The sequence below is a fragment of the Protopterus annectens genome, chromosome 2.part0, assembly GCF_019279795.1.
Source record: "Protopterus annectens isolate FY-2018-M chromosome 2.part0, PAN1.0, whole genome shotgun sequence".
Taxonomy (NCBI): Eukaryota; Metazoa; Chordata; order Ceratodontiformes; family Protopteridae; genus Protopterus; species Protopterus annectens.
The window spans coordinates 1,494,896,300-1,494,921,169 of record NC_056728.1 but is presented as its reverse complement, the minus strand read 5'-3'; positions in this window follow the sequence as shown (position 1 = coordinate 1,494,921,169).

Below are 24,870 nucleotides of genomic sequence, written 5' to 3'. Positions count from 1 at the left end.
GTTTTTTTTTATTAAGATGTTTCTTAGTATGTAACTATCTTGAGTGAATACAGTGATGAAAGAAGTCTTATAATCATTCTTACTTGCAACATTGTTAGTTTCTTGATTACTGGTGGAAGGACCACTGTCAATCATATTACAAGAAAGTAAAGGTACATAAAACCCACACTCTCTCTTGTTAACCACCTCAATCATTATATCACTAATGAACTTAGAAGGATAGTCTCTTTTTTGAAACATATTTTTCAAGTTGCCACATTCATCTAAAAATTCATCAATACCAGATACCATACGCATTAACTGTCCCTTGACAATTGCTTTCTTTAGTTTGACTGCGTATGTGCTAGAAAAATGCAGTAGTGAGTTTGAATACATGCTTTTCCTAAAGATTTTTGAAACAAGCATCTTATTTTTATAATCTTTTTCCAGTAAGATGTCTAAAAGAGAAATTTTGTCAAGGTCTCTGGTATAGGTGAACTTTAGAAATTCTGTGGTGGTTCCAATATAGTTTATAAAATCATCAATAGTATCAACAGGTCCATCCCACAGAACAAACATATCATCCAAAAACCTGGTGTAAAATTTGATGTGCTGAAAATAACATGAAGGAAAAAGAAATTTCTTCTCCCATTGCCTAACTATAATATTTGCATATAGACCACCACATGTAGACCCCATAGCCACCCATTTTTATTGTAAGTAAATTTCTTTGTTAAACAAAATGAAGTTGTTTTGAAGGACAATTTCCATCAGTTGTGAAAAGACAAAGACCTGGAAGTGTGAGTTATCTTTTTCATATAAGAAATCTGCAAACTACTCCAAACCAATTGTGTGAGGTATGACTGAATAAATGTCCTTAATATCGATAGTAATAAAAACAAAAGTGTCCTTGAAAGGTATCTCATCTATAGCTTATAAGAAGCTCCATGAATCCTTGCAGATATGTGTCTCACTCAATATGTATTATTTTAACTTGTTGTCTAGATATCTTGCAAGGGGGTGGGTAATGGACCCCTTGGAGTCTACAGTGGGTTGCATGGGTGGTTGGGTAAGATTTTTATGCATTTTTTGTAGCCCATACATGACTGATATTTTAGGGTTGGGAACAGAGAGAAAATTAAGCACATCAATAGAAATTGAACCCTCTATAAATAAATCTTGGAGTTCATTCCTTATATGCTGGTAAGAAGTGTTCAATTCATTAATGGACAATTTTAAATACGCTTTTCCTTCTAGAATACAAAGCATTTTCTTGTCATAATCCTCATAGTCCATTAAGACAACACCTCTACATTTATCAGGTTTCATAATTCTAATAGTTTGTGAAAAGATTTTTATTTTGTCCATTACCTTTTTCTCATTTATGTGAGAGTTCCTACTAGAAAGCTTAGAGCTACATATATCTAACTCACACATGTTCTCAAAAAGTTGGACAATGGGATGAAGTGGGGGTTATATGTACTTGAGATAGTTAAAGGGTTGACAAAAGAACCAGGTGCAGAATTTTTAAAAAGAATAGTCAAGTTCAGCTTTTGTTTATACATTTTTAAATCCATAAGAGTATTAGTATTGCAGTGTTCAGAATTAACAGCAATGCTGGAAAATGTATACACATTAAAGTCACCTAAAGTATTGGTAACTATCTGGCAGGGTGGGAGTAAATGGTCTATATCATCACCTATATTGTTTGGTGGTGAATGCAACAAGTTAGTTAAAGTCGCATTTACATCCTGTTGTTCCAGGACTGGTACCTCTTCCCCACTCTGTTCACCATCCCTCCCCTGTTCCAATGGTTGTTCCTGTTCATCGGAGCCATATCCCAATTGGTGTTCCCCTAGGGACCCTTGTTCCTCAGATGCTCTGAGCATCTCAGGGATAAAAGTCTTCCGTGTCTAAAAAATACCTGACCAGAGCTACTAGTTGAAGGATTATCAGTACCAATAACATTGCTGTTACTTTTTTCAGGATTCCCATTAGAATTAGTATATATTTTTTGCCCCATTCCTGGAAAGGGAGAGGTCTGGGATATGCCAGGCCATTACTATAGTCATTTCTGTCCCTATTCAGTTTCTTAGTTTTACAAAGTTTAATAGAACTTACTAGATGCTCCATACTCTTAAAAATTCTCACATGCTCAAATTTGTGTTGTTCATAATGCAAATGTTCACAAATCCTTTTATCAATATCAGAAACAGAAGCAGATAATTCATTAATTAAAACATCATTGTATTCTACTATCAAACACATATATTCTATGCTATGTCTATAAAATAAAGCAACTAGCTCTTTAAATAGTTCCAAATCGTACTGTAACCCATTAGGGCAGCGGCACATTCTTAAACCTTTTGGCACTATATTGTCCTTAATACATTCTCTAAAATAAGCATTGTCAAGCTGAAGTCGTTTAATTTTAGAAAGTTTATAATCAAACTGATAAAAAAGAGATGGTAAATCATTGTTACCTGTGTCCATTGTGATTCTCTCAGCTTCATCAAAGGAAAAAGTTTCTGCAAGGCAGTCTTTTAATGCTGGAACTGTGCCTGCTGATGAATTAATGTTCACAGACTGATTAATGCGTTGTCCACAAGGTACAGATGCATTAGTACTGTCCTCTCCATTAGAAACATTCAAAAAATATCCATTAGAAAGTCGTTGAGAGTTATTTGAAAGAGAAACATAATTTAAAACATTCTGCAGGCTTGTGGACGCCATTACAGCCCCACCAGCTGCCTGCTGATGCATGATGATATCAGAAAGGGACATGTTCAACAAGGAATCCACTTTGAGTGACAGTGACTGTACTACTGAACTCAAAGCAAGTACAGTTTGTTGTAAAGTCTCCAAATCCATGTTCTGAGTAGAAAGATGGCTTGATGAATCCCTGGTAGCTTCACTGACCATCCCAAACTCAAAAACGTCACAAAGTACAAACTGAAGCAGATAAACACAAAAGCCAATAGAAGTAGCTGGATTGAACCCACTCAAAGTAATGCAGGCTGCAAATCACCACACAGTTGCAGAATGCAGAATCCACTTTATTAACTTCAGAACATAAACATTCAAGGATGAGCACTTTCATCCAGAAAGATCTAGATCTAGATTTCATCAGACATTTTGCCCCACATAGTTACTTCCTTTTTATACAGTTCAAACAGGAAGTTGCGCCCAGTTATAAACTAATCAATTATGTCATTAAAAGCACAATATTTACAGTCACTGAATTTAAAAAGCAGACAAAATATACAAACTGAAAACGTTCATGGAACACACCTTTACATACTTTACTGTCTAGGCTAAAGCCTTCAAGTAGTACAACAGTAAAAAAAAAAAAACACTTGCATTGAAGATAAGAACTAATCAACACTTAATTACAGATGTAGTTTAACAGCCTCCAATTACACTCTGTACTCAACCCCTAGGGGGAAACGTATCAGTGGTCACAATGTAAATGCATTTGTTACATAACAATGCTTACTTGAAATGTCACTATCACACTGACAAACAGAACTTTGTGCAAGAGAGTAAGCTCTAGCCCACCACTGTTCCCATGGTAAAATGTATGAAAATGTACAGCCACATACCTTAATGTTTCTTATTACTGATATCCCTCACATGTTTTAACAGCCTAGGTTAAACATATTTAATACCCCACCCCCATAACATGTCTTACAAGGGCATATAACAGTGTTCTTCATACACTGATCTCCAGACTGTACAAGGTCACACATGTTTTGTCCAGCTGTAGCCCTCATATATATGGACGCTACCCCACAACTTGTGTGGGAGTTCACAACATCACTGGAATGATAGCAGGAATGTCAGCACTAGATAATGATAGACCATACTTATCAACCTCCTACTGCTTGACATCTGGACAAAGCCTGGTATATAGGTGGAGGACAGAGGCTGAAACACAGGGCCATATGTGAAATATTTCTGTTATACACTATGAAAGTTGCTGGTGTTACAGGAGTAGTTGCAACATACCCTTACTCAGGAATATGAAGGCAGAGACACAAATAGATGTTGCCATGTACTGATACCAATCAACAGAGAGAATGCCAGTGATATGTCAGGGACACGACCTGTGTGGGGAACAGACAAAACATAACAGCCAGTCCTCTGGCCATCATGTGGATAGGCCCACAGGTGAGAGCTATGCAGACAGACTGAATTCCATGCAAAAGTACCATGTACACACATGCCCTGTAACACTAGCAGCATTCAATGCATATAACAGCAATACTCACACACTGACCCTAGGTCTGGAACCCTATACAAACATGTAGTTGGCCTGTGCCCACAAGTCCTTTTGTAAGAGGTATAGCTACCTGCTGTTTGTAACACCGCTGACCACATACAGGAAGGATGTGTTCCATACAGAAAAGGTAAAGGGACAATGCCCACATGATGTAGCTATTTATAGTAGAGGGTTGCTATGACATTGGCTATTGGAAGACCTACATAGCTGCCTGCATGCAATTAGCAAGTGGAGAACAGCAATTGGTGCAGAGGCCATCACCTGAACATGAGCATCACCTACAAAAGCCATGCTTCAATGTACTCAAATAAACTTGATCCTAGTAGTGGCGAGAGAGAGAGAGACATGCACACACACACACACACACACACACACACACACACACACACACACACACACACACACACACACTCACACACATCAATAAATAAATAAATAAATAAATAAATAGAAATAAATAAATAAACAAAACCTCGAATTGAGAAACAGGAAGACATCCTGTACACAGAAAGAACCTGAAGATAAATCAGATATGCGCAACATGTAAGCATGTGATTGAATGTAATAATTGGTCTGTAAACATTGGATAGATGATTATGAAAGATGTATATGTGCCATCAATACTTGCTGTAATGATGTCCTGCTGAACAAATGCTATGGACATAGCATCCGGCTTTGTCTGCAGTGGGCCATACCTGTTAACTGTGCAGATCTGCACAGAATGTCAAGATTTAGCCATCATAGTGTTTTTTTCTGTTCCTCCAAGCATCAATACTACTCTGGCAAATAGCTGAAGGTGGAAGTAATTAAGTCATAACAGACACTTGAATTTCAGACCCCACCACCTTCAGAACAGTCATGGCAATGTGAAATGTATCATACACAAACTTCATAGGTTTCTAATTGGCATATCTGCAATCTGTCTCTATACTGCACCCCAATATTAGGCTTTGTCCACATGTGATGCTCTAAGAGCTGGATAGGTTGGGTCACAGCTAAGGAGCCTGACACACCCTGGGAAAGGACAGCTCACATATGGCAACCACTAGAGTGTCTGTTAAACAGTCGTGCCTGTGCAACTACTAGGCCAGTTAATGGGATGTTGGCCATAGCCATATGTTACCTGTGACTATGAGTATTCTACATGTTTGTATTATAAATCTAGGATACCTATATAGGACATGAGCAAAGTAAAGCACTGTTGCAGATGTGTGTGTTAAACTGCATGTAATATATTGAATTAATAACATTCAACTGTACAGTGTTCTTCTGGACAAAGTCCACAGTTGTGACAGATATCTGTAGTCACTTACACATACACTTGTGTTATGGCAGCTATATTGATACGTTATCAAAACTGACTTCCCAGTGTTGTCACCCAGTAAGGTGGACCAATGACAAGAAATCCTGGTATAACAGGTTGAGACATATGATTGAGCTGCAAGACAGTAAATAAAGTGTCCCATAGTGACATAGAACACAAATTTTTACCAGGTATCCTCTGAGCATGTGTACGTATGTATATGTTCAGCTGAAAGGCACAAAAGTAATAATGTGGGTCACAAGCAGTCCAGAAAATAGGATGTGCTTGTTGCACATGTGTGTAATATCACTGTCACTGCATACAACAAAATAAAATATGTATTGCTACTGATTGTTACATTGCCATGACACTGATATGGGTACTACAGTAGGCATGCTTATCACATAGTAATCAGAGAAGTGTACAACTGTGCTATGACCCACTGTCCATGCCTACCACTAACAGCTATATCAACACCCATATACGCTGGATATCAAAGTATACACACCCCTGTTGGAATGCCAGGTCTGTTTGCTGTATGCCAATGAGACCACAGGAAGTCATGTCAAAACGTTTCTCACCTCAAATGTGACCTATATTCTGTACAGTTCTATTGAAAAAGAAACAAAGCTGTTTTATTGAAGGTGAACAACCATTGCCAAGTGAAGATGTGATATGACGTTAGAGTACAAACAAAGACAAATGGATGCTGTAATCATCTCAGCAGGTGTTTACACAACATACCAGTGTAAGGGTGTGCACACACATTCAGCTGGCTTACTGTACTAAGTATTACTTCCCATATGCTGGAGGGACAGGTTCATAACCCAGAGACTACCCATGCTATGGAATAGACGTCCCATACATGTCAAGCAGAGCACCTCACTGGCCTTCTTCAAGAGAAATTTTGGTGAGTGAATGGGAAATTCTCCACTGGGATCACTCCAGTGGCTTTACTCGACAGAGGCACTGGGAACTAAGGTCAGGTTGCATGATGCTAGGGTAATCCCCTTGGCTAGGCTTGTAAAGGCTCCAGGGCCATTAGCCTAGTACACGCCTATGAACCTATATGTTTCCACAGGACAGGTTGTTATGTTCCCTATTGAACTGAGCAGACTATAGGACACATCACAGGTGGGGATTGTGTTGACATGTGCTTTTGTGGGGTCATGTTCTAATTGCACAAGTACCATGCATTGTAACAGGGGTGTGTACACTTCATATCCACTGAAGCTATATGGAATCAGCAGTACCTTACCTGTAAAACCATCCTCCACCAATAATAGAGTAATCCCCCTTTTTGGACACAACCAAGACAAAAAGCACATAATAGCTTGCTATAGTGGCTGTACAGGGACACATAGGTGCAGACCACAACTTGGAAGCAAGTGCACCTCTATCTGAGCAAACATGTAGGTTCACAGGTGACCTCCTGTAAGGCTGACTATGACTAGAACTCAGACATATGCAAACCACCAAGGCCAATTGCAACCACATACACATATGTACGTAGTCTCAAAGCCAGTAAAGCAAATCAACCTGTACTGGGGGTAAAGCATGCCTCATATGCACATGCTATGGGTACAGACAACCTGCATCAAGCAGGATAGGTGGGAACAGTGGCACCTTGTCCACAACAGTAGTACAGGGGGATATGCACATCACCCACACTCCTGCCCACATCACTGGTGAGCATGGAAATAATGCCGACTGATAGCAACAACAGCAAGTCTCCATGGGGCATGAGAACATCACAGTTTGCCTCCTACTTGAACACAGGCATGTGCTCACAGTCCGATCACACACTACAGTCAAACACACTCATGTCACTATCCACACAACATCCACATGGAAGATGGCCACTGTAATCCCTCTACACAGAAATGAATGGTGTGTAGTGGATTATGCCATTAAGTGTCCAACATTGGGGGAACTGGACAGGTCAGGGCCAGGAGTGTAATGCAAGATGTACAAGCCATGATATCTTATAGTGTTATGGTATAGTCTGGATTATTTGCAAGTAATACCCACTGTTGATGTGCACGTGGGCAACTGTATGAGGTCCTCTGACATTTTTCCTGTTTATGTCTTCCAGGTACAACATCCCGGGAACATCTGCCCACATACACACCCCTGGAAAATGATGCTATAATCAAGTTCCTCGTAGTCCATCATGCCATCGTCTTTGGGCGCAGGGCCCAGGATCTGCAGTAGACCACCCTGTAGAATGAGCTCATCCACAGGGTAAACAATGTCAGCCAGCACAACCGCAATTATGAGCAGGTGCGGCATCACTGCACTGAGCTGATCTGCCACACCCGTCAGCATGCAGCTGCAGTTAGGAGGGACCAGCTAGCCACAAGTAGGGGGTCATGCCATCCAGCCTCCACTGACACATGCTGAGGAGCTCCTCACCATCCTTGGGGCACCTGCCCACCAGCCAAGCCAGCAAACTGAAGATAGCATTGTGGAGGTGGGTGCCACCCACACAATGGATGAAGACCATGCAGGTAAGGCCCCAGGGCACATTAGTAGACCAGTGTTGCTTATCCATTTTCATCTGTAAAGTATCTAAATGCATATGTTAGATAGGATAGTCTGTTGCTGCAGGATAGTATTGAACAGATGTGCATAATCTCTAGTATTGTGGGTTTATACTGTTGATGTGCTGAAATGTTGCTCCCACCCTGTACCAATGCCACGAGTGTGGCTACTGACATTACGTCTCTCACACGACTATTTAGGTCACTCTGGTATACAACTGGGACAGCAGCCTGTAGCTGGTGAGTATGGAGTTGTTTTGTTCAGGTTTGCCAATACACTGGCCATGTTATTGCCATGCTATTTGCCATGCACACATTTAACACACCTACCCATAATGCATGCTGTACATGTTCACTTTTTGTTGCTGATAACTGCACTGCATCACACTGGTCACAATAGTGGCATATCTGAAGGGTATGTAAGAGTCCTGCAGTATACCGAACAACCTATCAGTGCAAGATATGTGGACAGAGATGAACATAATGGTGGGACAAATTGCCTACAGTAGGGACATGTCTAAAACATTACCCTTATACAGTGGCTACAACAGTGCATACACCACTATTACAATGGCAACTTTTCCTGATCTAAACAACGGCAAATCAGAACGCCACATTCCACACCTTTTACAACCTGTAATGTGATCCTAACATGAGCAATGAATGTGTAATATGGAATCCTATGTTAGGACAACAAATATTGGGAATACATTCCTTAACAAACACTGAAAACATATGTGTGCACACACTCCAAATAACATATTGTGGAACCAGCTTATGAGGTACAAACAGCATTCACTCTTCTTGAGTACACACATTCCATCAACTACAGGGCCTCAGTGTCACACCAAGTAATGGTCTGATATCCAAGAAGTATGTCCATGACATTTGCCCAATCACCTACAACAGAGGCAGGCATGGCTTACACACATCTTACAAGCCATGAAATGGATCCCATATCTGAAAGGTAGCACTCAGGAGTGGGAAAAGTAACCTTATCTCACTATTGCCTATACCATGGCAAACAGTGCAGATAGTCATGTATGTGTGTATGAAGTATGGGACAAAATTAATGTAGAAAATAAACAGATGCCCATCCAAAACAGATGACAACACATGTTGCAAACTGGTCACTGAGGCTACCCAGAAACAGGCATCAACACTGAGGGACTTGCATGAATGTCTAGCAAGTACTGCATGTACAGTACCTGTGTTGACAATCACCTGGAATCTGCATAAGTGTGGTCTATGGTTTATGGTAATCAGATGGAAGAGTTGTTCCGCAGGAAATGTCATCCAGGGCTCTCTACAGGTAGCATATGTATAACATCAGGTCTCCCAATGGCATGTGTTGCAATGAGTAATGCTGTCATGAGTCCAGGACTGGAACCTACAGGCAGTATTCATAAAGATACATGTGGTGCACAAGACATATTTCACTCCACCTCAGGGCCATTATCCCCCTTTTTACCTTGCTGGTGCCAGTGTACACCTTTAGGTTTGCTATTCATTAGCAGGAACTAGGCCGGTAGACATTGGGTTTGGAATTTGGAACACTGCATAATAACACTCATGTGTGGCCCATAGTTGTCAAGCATCTGCAATAAGGCTGAGGATGGGGATGGGTGTTATCCTGAAACACAACAGTGAACTAAAGCATACATCCAAAGTTCGCTAAGAATGTCTGCATCTGAACATAGTCAAGGTCATGAATTGTGCCAGACATAACCCGGACTCCAAAGCAATAGTGAAGGCACTGTGTGACCTCCAAAGGCTGTGCACATGAGCTGAACTTGCAATCCGGTAGAGCTGGGGCACATGTGTAGGGCAGAGTGACCAAATGATGACAAGTGAAGATGGGCAATGCTAGTATACCCCATCCAGGAATAGAGAGTGCTGTAGTTCACTTAACAGGTGCTGAAACAAACCATTGTGTTAAGGGTGTGCACACTTATGCAACCCACATATTGTATGCATCTCACTCAACATCTGCATGACTAACACTTTTGTTTGATACTGCATTGGAATGCACAGGTCGTATGTCACATATCAGGTGTGTGTAATGTTAACATATGCAGCATTGTGGACCAACTGCATATCATGGAAGAGGCTGGCATGTCAACAAGGGCATGTACACTCCTCATGTCCACATTAAGCTTTGAAGGTTGTCAGTGTATTCAGATTTTATTGCTCATCCATGCACTGCTGATGATAATATCTGCAAATCAGAGTTCAGGCATTAACTTTTGACATCAGTCCTCATATCATCCCAGGTATGTGTCAGACAAACACATAGGGGTTGTGAGCAACACAGCAAACATAACTGCCACACATATACACATTCAAAAATGGTGTGTACACTCATGAGGTATGGTGCACAGTACATGCCAGTGTGCTGTATAGATGCACAGCAATACTGTGTACATGGGTGCAGTGTGTTCCAGGGGAAGGGGCATCACCTACTAACACAACTCATGCATCACAGAGATGTATAATGTTGGTAACAAGGATTGAGTATTCCTGCAGTGCATGCTGTTGAGTGCCATGTGTCATGAATGTTGATTGTTGAATAATGAGATATCTGTGTAATATCTCAGTGCCACCTCACCTGTAAGTGTGTGTGTGTGTGTGTGTGTGTGTGTGTGTGCACATTTATGTGTGTGTGTGTGTGTGTGTGTGTGTGTGTGTGTGTGTGTGTGTGTGTGTGTGTGTGTGTGTGTGCATGTAGAGGTAACCCATAATGTACAGGTCTTAAATTACATTTGTTGTTTGCCCCTCACAGTTGGCGAGGTGGGTCAGGGTCCCACCTGCAGACAAACTGATGTTAGTGTCCATACAGACTCTGACAATGATGTTAGGCATGGTGAGGCACAGACAGGGTTTTCAGGGGCTGAAGCTGTCCCATCGGTTGACATCCCACTTTTATCCACTCCATCCCCACACACAGACTCAATGCCCATACATACCCCATCACAAGTGTCCACAGATGAGGGACAGTTGGTGGGTGGTGGCATAGGATAGGACAGTGTGGGGACTATAGCAAGTGTGTCTGTACACAGCAGCCATAGCCAGATGACAGGCGAGGTACCACACAGACAGATGTACAGGAGTCCTCATAGGATGGCTGTTGGCCTTCTTGCCTCTGGCAGAAGTGCCACAGCAGGTGTAACCAGACTCTGAGGCTCCAGAGAGCTACTCATTCTGCTGTACTTGACAACATCCATGATCTTGCAGGTGCCCACCGTTATTTTGCAGAGGTCCTGGAGAGAAGGTTGGGTGAGATGGTGGGAATCCTCAACTGTGTGTCTGTGGTAGAACATGTGGTGGGAGTAGGGCAGTGGCCATGTGGACATAGGTCAGCAACACCAACAGGTGAAGGTCTACGTGGATGTGCAACAACTCATAGTTGCTCTCGTAGTGGCAGTACAAGCACCAGCACTGCAGGGGGGGGGTTCTGTCAACATCACACTGCAGCAGGCCACGTACATGTGGTCTTGGCCAGTCCCAATAGGAATGCAGATCCAGTGGACAATTGTCATCATCAGGGGAGAGTAACATATCTGGATTTCTGCCTGGTAGTGCCCATGAAACCCCTAGCAGGCACAGTTCCCATGCCCATGGCCAAAGACAGTGAACTGTACACCCTGCCATGTACAGTCTGCAGCTGTCCAACAAATCTCTGGATAGGGGAGCCACATGGCAGACAAGTGTGCATACATACACACACACTTCAGCAACACAGCTAAGACACCTCCATACCTTCACACACCAAATCTGCACAGCCCATTTAATAAAATAAACCTTAACCCACACACATGATGTCAACCAAATGGCTCAGCCTAGGCCTCTGGCAAATCTGCAACACACCCTGTGCATATGATGATACCTGTGCCACATCCCTGTCATCCATACCATCAATGCAGAGACATGCTGATATGGTTCAGATGCACTAGGTGAATGTCCTAAGGTTTAGCAATGTAATGCTGTTTAACATGTTTTCAGCTGGAATGATTAATGCTTACATGTCAGGTTGTGTAGCTGTCGAGCCATGATGCATTATAGCTGTTATTAACACTGATTGATTATGGTCTCCATGATGTTCTGTTTGAGGTCCAGGTGTCTATGTGTTAGCAGGATGTTGGTCTGCTGTCTTGTCCTGCAAAGGGTGTAGCACTGTAGTGACACATTGACTGTTTTATATCCTGGGTACAGCTGAACATGGGTAACAGGTCTGTTTAACAGTTACTGCATGTGCCACATGGCTGATAGGTCTGAGGGGTGTATACAGGTGAGTGCATGGTGGATGATGTCAGCAGCTCTTCTACAGTGGACAGTTGTTGGTGTACTGGATGGCACACACAAAATATCCGTGAATAACACACACACACACGCACACACACACACACACACACACACACACACACACACACACACACACACATACACACACAGGCTTTGGTGTTGATGCAATACACAGAGAATACTGTTCACATGGATGTACTTCATTTTGCAGTGAACTCATTTTGGCCTATGTAATTCTACCCAGACCAAATTGCCAAAACCTCACATCAGGAAATAATCAGTTCACCAGTTTAATGTCATTGATGACGGTACTGGCAGGGTATATGTCCTCTTCCCCAATGTAGTGCAATCCTGGAGTTGGTAAACATAGGTGTGCTGGTGTAGGTGGCACAGCTCCCCACTTTGGAGGGTGTGAGGTGGTGTAAAAGCACACATAGTGTGATTAACAACTACTTAACCTGTTAACCTATACTGTACAGTATAACAGCATATTAAGCAGGGGGGGATAGCCACAACAATAACCCCAATGTGGGTGGCTGTGGCCACAACAACCACACCCATGTATATATACCAACTCCTGTATTGCTGTACAGCTGTACATTGGGGAAGAGGGCATTTACACATCCACCACTAGTTTTGCTTGAATGTATTTCCACAAGATGATTGCTTTTGAAATGTTACCTTTAGCCAGTTAGTTCTTGGACAAATGATCTCTTGGGACATATATTTTCTGCAAAATGAAGTAGATCCCTTCACATACACACACACTTACACTGAGAGTAAAACCTCTACCTAGGTGCTTACTGCTACTAATGTGTTTGGCTTTAATTGCACACACCAGAGAGCTTTTAGGGTGAGGTGTGTCGCGAGTTTCCTGTTAAGTAAAGAACATCACCAGGCCTTGTGCAGTATGGTAATGGGGGATGTACTGGTGTTAATGAACAATGTATAGTATGACATACTGTCATATACACATTGACAAATGCATACAGTCATACACACATTTGACAGACCTGGGTTTAGCAGTGCTAACTACCTTGTCAGTGAATCTATTCTGTTACAGAAATTTTGCACACAGCACATGCATCATTAGCCTGGATAGTGTAATCAGTTACCTGTATGGTTGATGGTGACAGCGGTCCTCATACAGTGGACCTTGGGACATGTACTGGGGGTACCATGGTGTAAAGACAGTATACCCAGCACCCACACCCCACATTGGCTATTGTATGCACTGAAACCCATGATAATGCTCTGACATACCCACAATCACACATTGACCAGGACTGCAATACAACCCCTTGTCTATCTATCAGTGCTACTACAGGGATATGCATTTATTGCACATACCACAGGGATAGTAGGGTGAGGGTTTGTCATGGCTCTCCTAATGTCAGCAACATCACTATCCCTTATAATGTATTGCATATGGAGAATGTGGCCACAGAATGCTGTCTCCTACAAATATGCACACACACACATACACACACTTGCCAGGACTCAGAGGGTAACCTATGCCTGTCTACCTATTTGTAGAACAGTGTTATGCTGGTACTGCAAGCTCCAGGTAGCCCATAGGGTGAAGAGTGTAACAAGGTACACTTATTGTCAGTTACAGCAGCAGCCATTACTAAGTATGGCAATAGGGGTGTAGTGGGTGAGAAGGCCCTCAGAGTATTGTCAAATACAAGTTTACAAACAAAACAGACACTGTTATTCTCAGTAATTCACACTGACACATTTGTCAGTACTGGGGTCCATAGGTGCAGGTGTTCCTAGGTGGTATCAGGCTAATGTCCAGGGAGAGATGAGAAGAGTGGGGCATGTGGGTACACTGGTATCATGCCTCCTGACATTTGTCAGCAGGCCATCTATCAACTGATGCCACTTGAGTGATCCCCAGCATGACAGTTAAATTCAACATCTAATCATCTGGTTTTCTCTTGCAGAGGGCCAGTGAGGTGCTCCAATTGACATGTCTGCAACATATATTACATAACGTGGCCAGTGTCTGGGTTAGAGACCTATATCCAAGCATGTTCTCTTTACTGTGGTAGTCTGGTTGAGGTATCCATGGCATATGGTGCATACAGGGTGGGGTTTCCTAGCTGTGGCATTAATAAGACAGCTGGGCTGATTATGTCAGCATCAGTCAATCATAGACTGCCTGTAAGCAGTCAAGATGGATACCTGACATCTGCACATCTGTACAGAGGACAGACAGAAATTAGCTACCCAACAGGTTACGCATTAGGATGAAGGTTTTGACAGATAGACATCTGACACTGATAAGTATTCCATTACTACATGACAGAAGCCCTCAATGACATGTCCTAAACACATAGTAGTCTACAGTTAATATCCACATATCAGATCAATATCCAATAGGAGATACTTAATAGCATACAAATCACACACCAAGAACACGATAGTCAGTATTCGGAGTCCAGCTTTGTATGTAGGGTGTATAGTTCCAGTACTACAATCTGCAATCTACTCTTACTTGTTAAAGCATTGTTAAAAGTAGTAACATAATGCTACAATACATGCACGTGTGAATGCATATAACCTGGGATACTACCCATGTATGAAACACATACAAAGAGAAAAGATTGTTGTATTAGCCATGTATACCCAGGTGTCTCATACGGTATATTCACACCCCTTGCTACTGTAATGACATCACATAAAAGCATATTATGTACATGGAATTAAATACACTTATTAAAGATGTCATTACCCTGCTATTTTATCAGACTGAAATGTGATCATTGGTTACCAGGGCTGATCTATGCTTAGCAGGTGTAAGCATTGCTTAAATGTAAATGCTAAGCAGATTTGCACACTGGTAAGTGAAGCCTACATGGTGTAAGTGCCTTTTCATTTAACAGTACATTAGCACCGCTTACTGTCATGCAAACCCATACAAACCTGCTTAAAGCTGATTAAAACTGCCTTAACCACTCTGTATCCAACCGTCCTTGTTCTGCCTAGCAACAAAATAAACATTCTGTACACTATAGTCACAGCAGTTAACCACTAAGCCATCTGAGCTGCAAAGAAGTTTGTTGCTTTTTCAAATATATCATTCAGTACACATACCGAATAGTAGTGGACAACTGCTTTGACTACTACAATTGTTTAGTACTTGTAAGTGAAAATAGTGTTGAATCAGTCATGTTTTTATATCTAAATATACACATATCAGATAAATATAGTGGGATACATCTGGGAAGGTATATACAACACTCATGTTTACACATAACGAGGATATGGATATATATATATATATATATATATATATATATATATATATATATATATATATATATATATATACATATACATATGTAGATATATGTATTCATGTACATACACACATATATATTCATATATATATATATATATATATATATATATATATATATTTATTTGTATATGTATATTTATATATATATATATATATATATATATATATATATATATATATATATATATAAAATATATGCCCATAACATATAGTGGAGTCATACCTCAGCACCATAAGTCACAGCTTCTTATTACAAGGGAAAGTACTGTAAGTGTTGCAGGTATAAATGTAGAATGTTGCTAGAGTAATAAGAGTTGTGTCAACAGACATGATACTGACATGTACGCCATCAGTTACTGACAGACATCATAAAATCATCATGGTGAAGTACCACACAAATCACAGTAATGATCCTGTGGAATACAGCAGAAATATGACCAATAAACGTGGACAGTCTGAAACAATCTGGTAAGTCCAGACGTATACACAGAACACCTTAGTGCAAGACTTGTGGACCAAGCCTCACAAAGGGGATGTTTACAGCCATGAAACTGGAGATATCACACAAATACTGGAATAGATTAGTTCACACACTTGATGCATTCGCACCCTCTTGTCTGTCCTGATACATATTAACCAGAGGAACAGAGGTCCCAAGCCCACATACTTTCCACTAGTTAGTGACATACATCTTCTCAGCATCCCACTGCATTTTCAGAAATACACAACACATATGGTGGCCAGGCAACAGTACATCTGACAAATATCTGGACATAACATCACACTAAGTAAATACACTGAGCTGCTAGCCATGTCATAAAGCACTGTGTAAACTACAGGCAGACAGCCACAACACTGACCCAAGTTTCCTATGGGGGAATACACATGTACTTGCAAATATAGCTGGCACTACATGCGTGTAACAGCATGGAGTAACAGACATCAGTGTGAAAGTGCATACCCACAGCCAATCTCAACACAGTCACAGGCACATTATAATAAGCCTAATTAGTAGTACAGTATATGGACTGTGTGAACAAAATCATCCTCATATTTGCCACTCACACACTAACCCTACATATACTGGCCCATTTCAAAGTGCAGTCTGATGCCTGACTGTGGTATGAGACATGTCTCAGTCTGACACTACAAACATATATAGGGTACCAGAAACTGGAGCAGCATGCAATGTCAGATAGAACAGGACCAATAACACTGACATCTACCACAGTCTGTACCCAGGCCAAGTAACATATTCACAATACACTGCTACACAATACTGACACTCTGTCAACAATCAACTTAAGTACACAGACCTCACTGCTGTACAAACTACAGCAGAATGTCCAGGTTTTGTCCTCAAATATAAGGCCCACTATGCATAACATGTCTAGCAGTCTGATATATCACTGGCTTATTATCAGGAATGATATCAGTAAATAATGATATACTGTACACATGCAACTCTTACTGCATGACATATGGACAAAGGGTGACAGACTCAAGACACAGAGGCACAAACACAGGGCCAATATTGACATATTGCTGTGATAAACAGAGCACAATTCCTGGTGTAAGAGGGTTTGTTGTGACATATCTCTTCTGAGGGATATGAAGTCAGTAACACACATGGATGTCACCATGTACTGACTGCAATCATCAGAGTATGCTACTGCATTTCTAAGGATAGGAAATGTGTGAGTAACACACCACATCTAAGACTTAAAACTCTGGCCAGTCTGCAGATAGCCCTACAGGTGAGAGTTTCCTCAACCACATAACACTGTCATGCCAGACTTTAAATCATGTAGAACAGCCATATACACACACACACCCCCTGTTAAACCATCATTACCTCAAATGTAGAACAGCAATACTTACATTCTGTCCCCATGTCTGGAACACCCCACTCCTGTTTGTTGGCCTGTCTCCACAGTGTATGTTCTAAGAGGTATTTCCAACTACCCTCTGTGATGCTGTTTGTCAGACCCCCATATGAAGTCCTGCTTACAGTGAAGGAAAAGGGCCAACACCCACACAAAGTGCTTAGTTATAGGAGTGTTTTTCCATGCAATTGGCTATAGGAATGATACCACAGCAGTTTCACATGCAATTAATAAGTGGGGGACTCCAATTCATGCACAGGCCATCAGCTGATTATGAGCATTACCTGCAAAAGTCAAGCTTCTGTCTATGCAAAACCAGAGAGGGGGAGAGAGAGAGAGAAAAAGAGATAGAGAGAAAGTAAGAAAGGAAGGGAGTATGAGCCAAGCGTGTTTGTTTATGATCCGTGGGTGGAGAGTTGTATTTGGGTATTATAACGGTTGCCTTTATTGTTTACTAATCCATACTGTCACATAGTAATTGCACATGGCTGTACACATTTATAGTTGTGGATTGTCTACAGAAACCGCTACAGTGTTTGAAAACTGTTGGCCTTGTAATGTGGACTTTGGGACATATAAGTCCTCAATATAATGATGTAGCAAAACCCACATTGCAATGGATCCTGTCATTACACAATCAGCCCACCACCCACACAGGATACTAATGACACACACACGAGCACACAGTTACCATTACTGAGTTTCAAACCCCTATCAATGTATTGTTATTACAGTGTTACATAGTTATTGTGCATGCCACAGAGCTTACATGCTGAAGAGCTTTCCATAGGTATCTTTGAAGGTGAGTGACATCAGCAGCATTGCTAAAGGAGGGGTAAGGGAAGTGTAGTAAGTGTGAATGTCCACAAAATTAGGTGTCAAGAAAGACACACACTCACACACACACACACACACACACACACACACACACACACACACACACACACACACACACACACTTGCCAGTACTGAGATCCATAGGTTCATTGCTTCACAGGTGTGTAGTAGGTGAATGGGCCTGAAGGCTGTACAAGGCTAGGCCAAGGGAATACCTTGGCATTGGGCCACATGACAATACACCCCAGTGTGGTTCAGGGGTGTAGTCGCAGGAGTGGTCCCTAGGGATGGGAATTTTATTCACCATCCACTCATCTGTGTTACTATTGTGGGTGGCCAGTGATGTGCACTGCTTCCCATGTATGTGATCTATATTCCATAACATGGACAGTGCCTGGGTTGTGCACATGTCCCACATGCATGTTCTTTGATGTGTGGAAGTGTACCTGTGGTCTCCAGGTCATGTTGTCTGGACAGATTGTTATCTTCTGATGTAGCATTCCTTACCTCATTTTTTGAGACCTGGCTATGTAACAGAGGTCATGCTTGCACCTACATTGACAGCACAATATGGGTATTCAGTGAAGTTTGTGCATCTGTCTATACAGGGCATGTGCATAAGGTATGGTATTCCCTTTGTGGGTTAAGTTTGTAGACTCTACAGTTGTTGTAGGTGCCCAGCATGGAACTTAGCAAAAAGGCCACTGTACACATTTATTTGCCTACTGAGGGCATGGCACAGGGTGCCATGCCCTTTTACTTGCTGGATAACACACACTCAGTCAAGAGATGTAATACATGAAAGTATTTTCTGATGTCAATGGCACTGTTGTGGTCAACAGGCATGTAGTCCACTTCAGTCATACTGTGGTTACTATCTATGAAGCAATATGCAAGGAACTACCAATATAGTAGTTGTTGCCTAGACAAGTGTGTTTCTGTATGAGACGTGGGTGGAGAGTGTTCTCTGAGTAATAGAAGGGATGCCTATATTGTTCACCAATCCATAATGTCACGTGTTGGGCTATGGATTGTCTACACTAAAATTTATGGTGTTTGACATCTGTTGTCCTTGTAAGGTGGACATTGTGACATATACTAGGTCCTCAACATAATAATTTAGCAAAACCCACCCCACCGTGGATCCTGTTACTACAGGATCACAGGATACTGATGGCGGACACACACACACACACACACACACACACACACACACACACACACACACACACACACACACACACACTTGCCAGTACTGAGATCAATAGGCTCATTGCTTCACAGGTGTGTAGTAGGTGAATGGGCCTGAAGGCTGTACAAGGCTAGGCCAAGGGAATATCTTGGCATTGGGCCACATGACAATAGTCCCCAATGTGGTTCAGGGGTGTTGTCGCTGGAGTGGTCCCTAGGGGTGGGAATTGTATTCACCATCCACTCATCTGTGTTACTATTGTGGGTGGCCAGTGATGTGCACTGCTTCCCATGTATGTGATCTATATTCCATAACATGGACAGTGCCTGGGTTGTGCACATGTCCCACACACATGTTCTTTGATGTGTGGGAGTGTTCTTGTGGTCTTTGGGTCATGTTGTCTGGACAGATTGTTATCTTCTGATGTAGCATTCCTGACCTCATTTTGTGAGACCTGGCTATGTAACTGAGGTCATGCTTGCACCTACATTGACAGCACAATACAGGTATTCAGTGGAGTTAGTGCATCTGTCCATACAGGGCATGTGCATAAGGCATGGTATTCCCTTTGTGGGTTAAGTTTGTAGACTCTACAGTTGTTGTAGTTACCCAGCATGGAACTTAGCAAAAAGGCCACTGTACACATTTATTTGCCTACTGAGGGCATGGAACATGGTGACATGTCCTTTTACTTGCTGGATAACACAAACTCAGTCAAGAGATGCAATACATGAAAGTATTTTCTGATGTCAGTGGCACTGTTGTGGTCAACAGGCATGTAGTCCACTGCAATCATACCATGGTTACTATCTGTGAGGCAATATGCAGAGAACTACCAATATAGTAGTTGTTGCCTAGCCAAGTGTGTTTCTGTATGAGACGTGGGTGGAGAGTGTTCTCTGAGTAATAGAAGGGATGCCTATATTGTTCACCAATCCATAATGTCACAGGTAGGGCTATGGATTGTCTACACTAACCTCTATGGTGTTTGACATCTGTTGTCCTTGTAAGGTGGACATTGTGACATATACCAGTTCCTCAACATAATAATTTAGCAAAACCCACCCCACCGTGGATCCTGTTTCTACAGGATCACAGGATACTGATGACACACACACACACGCACACACGCACACACGCACACACACACGCACACACACACACACACACACTTGCCAGTATTGAAATTTAAACCTCTACCTAGCTATGTATTGCTACTATAGTGTACCACATTTTTCACATGTGCCACAGAACTTATAGGATGAAGGTTGTCCCAAGGTACTTCTAAGGTGAAGAACATCACCATCCCCTGTAAATACTGGCATTGGGTAATGTAGTGGGTGAAAGATCCCAAAATTAATTTTACCCTAGACACACATTTACATTTGCCAAGGGGTGAGGTTCAAATCTCTATAAAACAAACTTTACAAACCTTTATATTAAGCATGTACCAAATGCACCACTGACCATGGTTTAGGGTTGCAACAGGTACTTCTAAGGTGGATGATATCTGCAGGACTGCTAAAGTCAGGCTCTAAGATGTGTTCTGCGTGCAAAGGGGGACAAAATCTTTGAGGTACAGACATACATATATTACACACACACTTGCCATGGAGGAGATTCTAACCCAAACCTATGTATTTACTGCTACTACATTGTTCCGCATTTATGGCATGCGCCATGGAGCTTACATTGTGGAGAGGAAGGCCAAGGTATCCTTGAAGGTGACTAACATCAGCAGCTGTGCTAAAGGAGGGGTAAGGGGTGAGTAGTAAGTGTCAATGTCCATAAAATCAGGTATCATCAAAGACATACTCACTCTCTCACACAAACACACACAGTTTCACAGATGCCATGTCTGGGATTTGAACTCCTACCTAACTAGTGTGCTACACTACAGTATTATGCAGTTATCACAAGAGCAACCGAGCTTATATGTTCGAGAGCTCTCCACAGGTATCTTTGAAGGTGACTAACAGCAGCATCAATGGTAATGTAGGAGTAAGGTGGAGACTAGTAAGTGTCAATGCCCATAAAATCCAGTATTACCAAAGGCACACACACTCTCACACAAACACACACAGTTGTCATGTCTGGGATTAGAACTGCTACCTAAATACTATGCTACACTATAGTATTACGCAGTTATTCCAAGCGCCATGGAGCTTATGGGGCTAGCATTTGTCCACAGAGTTATTTCAAGGTGACTGACATCAGTAGGCATGCTAAAGTAGGCAATGGGAGGTGTAGTGACTCTAAATGGCCTCAAAATCATTCATCTCCACACACACACACACACTCACAGAGTTTCACAGTTGCCATGTCTGGGATTAGAACTCCTAGCTAACTAGTTTTCTACAGTATTACACATGTATCGCAAGTACCAAGCAGCATATAGGGCTGTGGCTTGGACAGAGGGTTATTTCAAGGTGACTGACATCAGCAGGAGTGCTATGATGGGCAATGGGAAGTGCAGTGTGTGTGAATGGGCCATAAACCATTCCTCTGGAAACACACACACACACTTAGTCACAAACAACTTTACATTTGACAAGACTTGGTACAGAAATGCTTGAAGAATACTGATTTGTACTATCATGTTACACAGTTATCACAAGCACCGCAGATACTATAGGTCTGAGGGCTACCAAATGCAATGTCTACAGTGACTGACATCGGCACATCATGTGATATCGGCATACCTCTCAACCTCTTAGAGCAAAAAATCTGGCAAAGCCTAAAATATGGGGGGACAAATAGGAACAGATTTTAAATATTGCTCTTACAAACTGAGAAAGTTGATAGAATAATAGGTTTTGTATTAGCGTGAATTTTCTGAAGGATGTGGAGTCATAAACTCAAATGTTTGTCATTATTTAATTACTTCAATCCTCCGCTATTTGCCAGAAAAAAACCCAGATTTTAGTAGGAACACACCAAAAATATGAGGCAGAAATATGGAAATTCTGCAAAACTCTGTACAGTTGAGAGGTATGGATATCGGCCAATTGGATGTGTGATGGGTGAGACAGGCCTCATGATGGAAATTCTTTCTGTTACTGTCTGTCTCTCTCTTCCCCAAAATCTCTGTGTCTGTATGTTTGACATATTATAGTGTGTTGGCCTGGGATATGTGTAGACAAAGCATGAATGGTGTACAATCTGGTGTGTGTGCACAGACATCTGCGACTGACAGATATGTATAGTCCACTGTGTTGTCAGACATGGGAGCATGCCCAGTATGACCTTCTTTATTGACTGTGTGAATCCATTCCAGGTAGGCTGTACTCCAGTCCAGTGTTTGGTGTTCTACACCTACAGCTAGCAACCTGTTTCTGCAGGATATCTGTAGGTAGGTTGACAATATGGAATCACAATGGGTGACAGGTAGTGGCATACTATAACTATTGTGTCTGTGTTACAGGGTTGGAGATAGCAGAGATATTCAGACATATGTACTGTTTTACACTGTGACGTATTATGTCATTAACTACTAAATATTCTTGTACACTCATGCCATTCTGGATGGGTAGCTGCAGACACTTGCTGACGGGTCTGTGTAAATGGTCCAGCACCTCGGTACTGTGGTGGCTGAGGATCCCCTTCTTGTACATATATTGACGTAACAGAATGGCCATATCCTGCTGTGGCCATACCTCTTAGCTGTACAGATTCACCCAGGTTACCCAGAGGCAGGGCTCATATTTCTGGTCAGTTCCCCTTCACATTGTGGTTTACAAGCAGGTTTGTAGCCACCCATTACTGGGTTTGCAAGCAGGGATAGTATGGGGACACATCAGAGTTTCAGACTTCACACACGCCATGACGTCCATGTTTCTACACACACCCCCCCCCACTTTGTTATTCTATCCACTTCCTAACATTATGCAAGCAATATCTGAGAAGTATCCCTATAGTTGTCCCTTCATCCCAGCGGTATTTAGGGGTTGGTCCACAGTTCATGCAGTAAGACATGGTGGGCATGCTACTGGGATTTGGCAACATGGCCTTGCATTTGTGTTCTGTTGACTGTGTTATGTTGTTAGTTGGGACTCCATGAGATAACATACATTGGCACTATGGGTGAGATACAGGCCTTTGACAGAGGACTGTAGGCCATTTGGTAGTGATGCAGGCCATCTGTAGCAGACAGGTGCATTCTGTCACTCCTACATTCCCAGGCTGTGAGACACTGGATTCCCCTGGGGTGACAGGATAAGTGTGTGAGGGGCTAATGGCAATAGGTCCTGTCCATATTAATCCACTGGTCTGGATGCTGGCATGGTGCTGCTTACAGCTAGGGATACATCTGCATGGGACACCTCTTCAGCATGCTGCATTCTGTGGGTAGTCCCATACTGAAGTGAGCATCACAATGTACTCATTCCCAGCAAGGATAAGACCTGTCATAAACCTGTGGCTGATGGTGGGGTGAGCTGAGTACCTGTGTGATATGGAAGCTTCTTGCAGCTGACTCACAGATATAACTGGGACATTCCCCTTATGCTGCCTTTTGCAGGGACATAGGCAGTCTCTTATTACTTCATAACTGTGCCTTTTGTGGTCTGCCAGTGATTGGACAAACTACATCAGTATTCTATACTACACAGACAACTAATGTGCTGCTAATCTGTATGTACAATTTCAATGTTGTGTGCAGTTTACAGTTACATTTTATGCATTCTGTCTAGGGTACTTCCACCTGTGTACTGTGTGCATGTCTGGGCCCACATTCATGGCATGTCCATCTTTCAGACGGTGACAGATATTGACATCTGGACAGTGAGTATGGATGACTGCTAACATGGATAATGCTGAGAAGCATAATGGTTGGCACTGCAGTTGTTGGAACATGGCTCTGTCATCAACAGTACTGGCCATATGCCACCGCGACACAACCCTTCATGCCTACATGCTGACCACTTCCAGACAATATTGAACACAGCAACCTAACACACAGAGCCCACATATTGTAAACATGCAACAATCTATCCTGTAAATTATGCCAGCTCATGTAATCTGTGCTCCATTGTTATTAAACCCACATGTGCATGTTACTGTATTTCTACATAGGACTGTGGGGGAGGGGGCATACCTGATGACTTTAAACATTTGCTATGACTGTACTGGTATTTCAGGTACTCTGTTGGCTTCCATTTCATTTTGTATTCTGACCTATCATGCAGACTGAAGGCATATCAGTAGAGTACAGATCTTAGGTTTTATTGGCCTACAT